Here is a 7,748-nt window from a genome sequence, read left to right as displayed (position 1 = left end):
AGGCCCAGGCTCTGTTATTAAAGTACTTTGCCAACCACAGGGACTGTTCTAGACTGTGCCCAGGGAGATTGGAGGAGGCTGACATACTGTCAGTGGAGAGCAGAGAGAAGGGTCAGATGGCTAGGAGAAAGAGGTACCTAGGACGAGATCTGTTCATGGTATTTGTGCTTGTAACAAGAGATAGGAGTCTGATTTAACCTATCAGAGAAAAAAATAGTTGAAACATTTGAAATATATGAGTCAGCTACTTCTGTGTAACAAAGTGCCCCAAAACTAATAGGGTAAAATGATGTTAAATACTTATAATCTCATATATTTGGGGAGGTCAGGAATCCAGAAGTTCTTGGCTGGGAGATTCTGTCATATCTTACAAGGTCTTTGTCAAGATGTCAGCAGAGCTTACTGTCGTCTGAAGGCCTGACTAGACTAGACGGCCATGACTCCCACGTGATCTGTGTGTTGAGGATTACTGTGGTGGGGGTCTCCTGTCATCTCTGGAGTCTTTCTTGGCTTCCATAGGTCCCCATAATAGGGTAGTTGGCTTCGTCAGAGTAGGCAACCAATGATGGAAGAAGATACAGTGCCTTCATTCCTGAGCTCAGAAGTCACATTTGGGCACCGCCGTGGCTTCCATTGGTCACATAGGCTTGCATGTAAAAGCTGCTCAGTGTGTTGTCACCAAGAGTGGAGGATCTGTGGGGATGGTCTGGGACACTGCCTTCCTCAGGGAGTGAGAATGGATTGATGGGAAAGAGCACTTCTGTGCAAACTGGAGCACCTGCATTCAAGTCCCCAGCACCTAGTGCTGTGTGTGCTTACTTGCCAGCATTGAGTGACAGAAACAGGCAGATCCAAAGAATGCGTTGTCCCACCAGCCTAGCCAAAATGGTGACTTCCTGGTACATTGAGACACCTTGTGTCAAGGCAATATGGCCGAGGTCCTGCTCTGGCCTCTGTATACACACACACACACACACACACACACACACACACACACACACACTATTTTCGTATCTCCTTTTAGTCTCCCACCTGTGTAGCAATCCATTACCACTGTTCCTTGCAAACAAGGTGGAGGCTCTAGGAGCTTCTGGTTGTTGCTCGGGTGGCAGAGTGCTCGCCTAGTGTATGCAAAGCTCTGGGTTTGGTCCTCAGCACCACGTAACCCAGTGATGGTGGCACGTGCCCATGGTCCCAGCACTCAGAAGGTGAACGCAGTCCCAGGCCATTAGGCTCCATGAGACCAAGAAAAGTAGGGAGGAGATCAATTCATAAGCTGTAAAACAGCACAATTCTCTCTTCCTGGTGCTGTGCACGACACATGTCTGCACTCTATGCACCATCATACAGTTCACAAGCAAGAGGCTGGAGATTGAAGTGCACAGACACACACAGACAGACAGACAGACAAAGACACAGATCATCCTTGAAGCCAGAATGCCCTCTTTATGTGCCCAGGGGCAGCTTATATAGAGATAGCCACGCCCCAGCCAAATGCACCAGAAACCACTCTCCTGCCTTCAGAAACTCCTGAGGGTCTCATGCTCAGAGCAGCTGTAGGCACTCAGATCAGGGGAAAACAAGTTGTTTCAGGATCTGGGGTTCACAGCTCCCAACATCCTTGGGAAAAAGAAAAATCCTGGGCCCCAAGGTGGGAGATAGGTTGGGGAGAGGGGAAAGGGCAAATAAAATAAGCTCCCCAGGATTCTAGCCCTGTGAATCCTTGGGCAAACTACTGCACCTTTTTGCGCCTCAACTTACCTACCTGTAACACAAGACCAGTACTGGTACCTACCAGGCAGTCTTCTTAAGGATGAAACGGACTGATTGTCACAAAACTGTAGAATGATGGTTGACCCGTCCGTCTGGCCTATGTGTACTACATCAGTGTTTCCTAAGTAAAGAGGTGGCTTGGCCAGCGGTCAATAAAGTCAGCAGAATAAACAGCTCACCCCGTTTCCACACCCTCTGAGGAATCTTGATCTGAATTTGTTTTGAAACTGTCTTTGTTCACAGCAATTTTTACCTGAAAGTTAAGAGAATGAGGTTGTCTAGATGGCTCCCTGGGGACAGGGAGCAAATGTCGCAGCTCGCAGTTCAGGGTTTCGGGTGGTTTTCCAGCAGCCACTGTGAGCCTGCAGAGAGACTCTCTTTTCTTTTCCAGATCGCATTTGCCTCGTGTAGCATCCAGCCCTTGAGGAAATGAAAGGCACACCCATGTGGTATTAATGCTGCTATTTTGGGTGATGATATAATGGCTTCCAGAATCACCAAGAAGACTTTTGGCACCTCTCCGGGGTGCAGGCGGGGCTGCTCCACATGTCTGAGTGGGCCTTTCTCTCACTACAGGATCCTCCTACCAAGAAGATGCTATTTTGACCTTGGGTGGGTAGATCCTCCATATTTCCTAAGGATGATTGAGAACATACTGGCTTGAGGGGGAATGGGCCCTATGAGAAAAGACCCTCTTCAGGCTCCGACCTTCCCTGAAACCCAGCCTGCTTCCAGTCTGGGACGATGCTTTCTTTCTGAAAAATAAGGAAATGGAAAGGAAAGGAAAAGGGAGGAAAAAGCGGAAGCAAAGGGATTGAAGCTCGGAAAGGCATAAAAATATGGAGAGCCACCAGGACTGCTGGTCCGTAGATCTGATGATTCGCACATTAACTTACTCATAGATGCACCTATGGGTCATGGATTAGGGTCCACTGCTATTCTGAAACTTTTGGAAATATTAATACATTTCAACCTTCTAGCAACTTCACTAAATAGATGGAGGAGGAAGGGAGGGAGGGGTTTGAGGAAAGCACCAGCTCAACGGAAAAACACATGATTTTCTACCCCAGAAAGCCTGCCGAGCAGCCAAGAGCCTTGAAACCGTGCAACATAACAAAAGCAGAAGAGACTTGAGTTGCTCCGCAGTAAAACTGTGATTTCACTTAGTATTATGGAAAACAAAATGCCATTTGTGCAAAATGAAAGGATGGCTCTGTGAGACTTTAATAGTTTAACTGGTTTGTCTGCTTCTTAATTCACTAATAAAACAGGTTATAAGAGCATGGCCGTGTTAGATCATCTGTCCTTTTCTCAAAGCAAAACTGAATGTCTTTCGTAATGAAATTGAGAGTGTACACTGATGACTTTATCCCTCTTTGCCCACAAAATCTATTTTTATGAAATGACCTTGATCTACCTCCTTTTGTAAATGGGCTCCAGCGACTTCCAGAGCAAGTCTAACAGGCCTGAGCGGGTATAGGCATCTCAGCAGGAGAGCCCTGGCGACCCTGGTAACCGCAGAGCCTTGGCTGGAAATCTGCCAGTTGTCAACTCCGACCCCACCTGGAGCCTGAAATGGGCAGAGGCCCTCTGGGTACTACGCCAAGTCTTTCCCTGACATCTAGTGTCAGCTCCTGAAATGACAGGCTGGGAACAGGCAGGAGAAAAGTTAGCCTGGCTTGTCACCAGGGTTGAAGAGCAGTGTTCCTAAAGATTGCCTTTCATCTCGTGGCCTTGCGCCCTCCCTCCCCCCACCTGCAGTAAGCAGGTGCTTCACAGTTTGTCTGGGGCAGAAGCTGAACAGGCGGACTTGGAAGATGGCAGGCAAGACATCGTTTTTCTTATTGCACAACACATGTTACTGACCAAACCCTGACGAGCATCCTTCACGCTTACTTACCTCTGGTTGAAAAAAAAATCAGAAAGGAAAAAGAAAAATGGGAAGAGCTTGGAGCCATGACTTTTTGGCATTGCTCTGACCAGGGCGTGATGATGGCTCTGTGGTACCTCAGATCCCTTTAACCCTTTGGCCACCTCAGTAGATGATGCTTTAAACACATAAGCTGTGGGAAAAAAATCTCTTGCCAATCCCATGCTTTCGGCAATGCCAGGACCGCCCTGTGGGGGCCAGAAGAAACTCTGACCACCCAGAAAAATAGAGGTGCTAGTCAGAGTGGCAGCAGCGGAAGTGGAAGGCTCTGTCCTCATCGGGAAAGATAGGAGCCTTCAGCAGCCAGTCGGTGCTGTGTCCTGGCAGCCCACTGAAATCATTTCAAAGTTGTCGACAGTTCAATTCCAATCATGAGACTCCTTGGAACTTCGTCAATAAGCCGGAACAAGCCCTTGATGTAGCAAAGGCGTCCCTGCCAAGAACTGCCCTACCGGTTTTCTAGACTCCTGATAACTCAGTGTCAGCCAGTTTCTCCTTCGTCTGAAACTGATTCTTTTATCATTTCATTTCTTCAATTAATGTTGACTCAGTGTGTAGCATAGACCGTGGAATAAGGTGGGATGCTGCAAAAACCAGGAGGGAAAACAGCATAGACCCAAACCCTGAGTGCTTGCGGTTAAAAGAGGCAGACTCACTGCTTGCTGTTGATTAAATCTTATCTCAAGTACCTCATGCATGCTACACAACCACTCTCCTGGGACTGTAACTCCAGCCCTAGAAGGATCATTTTATCTGACCTTACATCATAGCCCCCCTTCCCTAATACATCATTTCTTTACCTTAAAACCATTATGTCTGGAAGACTATACTGGTTGCCCCCCACTCCGTAATATCATTACACCTAATAGATCGGAATGTCCTCTTCTGAGTTTCCTTCGTAGGTTGGACAATTGAACCTTCAGTCAAAGGGCAGTGGAACAGGAGACCAGAGAGGCACATTCCTCCTTCGGTAGCGTTAATACCCTAAAAGACGAAGAGCTAGGACAGGTGCATTGTTTCCACACTCATGGCTATGGAAGTTTGTTCTAGAAGGTTCCATCCAGCTAGTTCACATACGTGTCATATGCATGGATATGTCCCAGCAGCATCTTTCAGGAAACAACTGTGTTCTTTTAAGAAAGGGATGGATGGAAAATCAATAAGGAAAATGAGCTAGCACCAAAGGCCAGGAGCTACTATAAGAACAGCCACAGCATTTATGGTTTGCACAGGAAATATCCCCCAAATGACTTGTGTTGAAAGCTGGCTTTTCTAAGCTGGAGGTGCTCTTGATTGACATCTGGATCATGAGTGCATTTACTGATGAGTTCATAGCTGTGTGAGTGACCGGGAGCTGGGCCTTGTTGGAGGAAGCAGCTCACTGAGGGGAATTTATTGTACCCAGGCCTGTGGTGTTTATAGGTAACCACAAGGTGAGCAGCCTCCCTGTCACCTGCTTCCCCTACCACGATGTTCTGCCCCACGTCATGCCAACGAAGCCAGCCGAACACAGATTGACAACTCTGAGGCTCTGACCCATACTAAACCTCTGTACTTTTAAAGCCGTTTCTCCCAGGTCTCCTTTGGCACAATGATGAAACACAGCATCATGTTTGAAGGTCTTTTTAGAATTATTATTCTCCAGGTATGAACCTTTAAGACATAAAACAAACCGCCTGACATGAGAGATGTAGAATAGATGCTTCCTATGGATTGAGATGGGAGGAGGGGAGGGTCACATGACTCAGGAGGCTCACAGCTTAAAAGACACACATGGGCCCTTGCACAACAGTATGTAGAGGCGGCTCTTCAGAGGAACCGCCTACAAACTGTGCAGGGATCTCCAAGGATGTGTCTGGCATGAGTCATCACATGCTGGGGTGGACCTGGTGGTACAGCCGCCTCATGCTCCTGTAAGTGACCCCGGTAAACTCGGGTTCAGCAAGTTAGACAGGGATGGAATAGTTTCTTTGCGGTATCATTGGTCCTGAGTCTGGTATGTTTGTTCACCCACCCTAGGAAAAGTCCTATCATAGGAAGACACGGTGAATTTGTTACCAGAATGGTGGCCATGCTTGCTTAACCTCACTTGTGAAAAAAAAATGGTTTTCAACTTTTATTTTAGTTTTATCTTACTTTTTATTTTGGTTTTCAAATTTGATGAATCTGAAGGGTACGCTTGTGAGCTAAACAGAAATGACAAAGTCTGCCCTTGAAACATAGCTGGTTGTTAAGGTCTGGGTGAGTGAGAGGTGTTTCTAAAACAGCTACTCTGTATCATTTACATCTCTCTAATGGCTCAGATTCTGCCCTTCATCACAACTAGTTGTATTTGGGATCATCAGAAAATTTATGTCAACCAAATGGCAGAAAAGAAACATGCAGCTAGCAGCAGGCAAAATGACGACCAGCTTTGTCATTGGTTACATATATTCAGAGACAGTAAAGTCCAGGGGCTGGGTTGATAAAACAATATCTGTCTCTCTCATGGAAGGTTTGTCATAATTCATCTCAAAGTATCAGCTAGTATTGATTTCTGCCCTTCAGCTTCCAGAGTGGCCATTTTTCATTGTTTACCTCCCAGAAGCCCAGTGCCACAAAGCCACTGCTCATCCGGGTTTCTCAAACCAACTAAGAGCAAGATGCAAAGCAGCCGATTAGTTTTCAGGATCCATCTAGAGCCCAGTTTTCCTGTCTGGGGTCAACGGTGAATTCACAAGTGTTCTGCAAGTTCTCCTCTGCTTTCCTTTTCCTCCCCTCGCTTCCAGTTTGGTTTGTTAGGTCAGTTCAGCATCGTGGAACTTTCTAACTAAACTTTATATGTGAAGATAGCAACCCAGTCTCCAATTCCTTCGCTCAGTGCATGCCAAAGATGCCCTGGTTTGCTCCAGGGGTCGTTATCATCTATAACGAAATCTGTTTCTCTGGACAGTCACTTAACCCAGGGACTTAGCAGAACCACAGTGCCCAGAGGAGCTTTGAGAGGTCACCTGCTACAACATGCATCTGTGAGTGAAAAGTCTAAAGCCAGAAATGACAATGTGTTTCTTCCTCAGTACAAAGTTCACCATCTTGATAGAGATTTGCAGAGTTCCTTACAGAAGGCGGGGAGGGGGAGGGGTAGCCCAAACTCTACAGGAGAAATTGCTATGGTTAACTCATGACAGCTATCAGAGCAGCAGGGGAAGGTTAGCTCCAACCTAAACCATCCTGAAGAGAACTCTGTCCCTTGAACTCATCCTAGGGCCTTCCTCCATCCTAGGCTGCCATCTTCTGTCGTCGTAGTAACTATTCCGTCAGCAAACCCCGCCAGAGTCACGTTCCGCCTCACTGCCCACTCCTGGAGACAGCCACAGCCCTTTTTATCTTTTATCCTGGGACCAATGTTTCCAGCCCTTTAATCATCCCTGCTTCTTGTTTCTCCAGTGACTCCAGTTTCTTCATCTCCCTTTGAACCACGGTGACCAACACTGAAGAGAGTCTCCTCATTCAGACTATAATGAGACTGATTCAGAAGATAAAGGGGAGATGGCCTCTCGGCTTTGTGTTTCTTCGTACCCGCCGGGGTCATGTGAGCTTTCTCTCCTCAGCTTTTGAGTAATCTCTGTGTCCGATGAGTAGACTTCATCCTACGCCTCTCTCGCTGGAGAGGGCTGCTCGGAGAGGCTCGGTGTCAAAGTAAATCGCCCCAAGGAAGTCTCCACTAGGGTTGGGAAGAGTAAGCAATTGGACAAAAGCAAAGGATGTTTTTTCAACTATTTTTAAAACAAAACCAGATGTTAAAACTGTTGAAAAGGAAAATGCAGTCAAGGGTGATGTTTCTGAGGAGCAAATTGAAGCAGATTAGATATTTTAAACGAGCTTCATGGGATGCAAAATTAAAAGTCCAAGTGTGTCCCAGAGCCATGTCCTGTCCTCCTGTCACCCCCAGCATGCCCCTGAGTGTAGAATCTGAGTGGCAAGCCGGGCGATGGTGGCGCACGCCTTTAATCCCAGCACTCGGGAGGCAGAGGCAGGCGGATCTCTGTGAGTTTGAGACCAGCCT

The sequence above is a fragment of the Microtus ochrogaster genome (assembly GCF_000317375.1).
Source record: "Microtus ochrogaster isolate Prairie Vole_2 chromosome 14 unlocalized genomic scaffold, MicOch1.0 chr14_random_2, whole genome shotgun sequence".
NCBI classification, from domain to species: Eukaryota; Metazoa; Chordata; class Mammalia; order Rodentia; family Cricetidae; genus Microtus; species Microtus ochrogaster.
Note: the sequence above shows the minus strand (reverse complement) of the source record.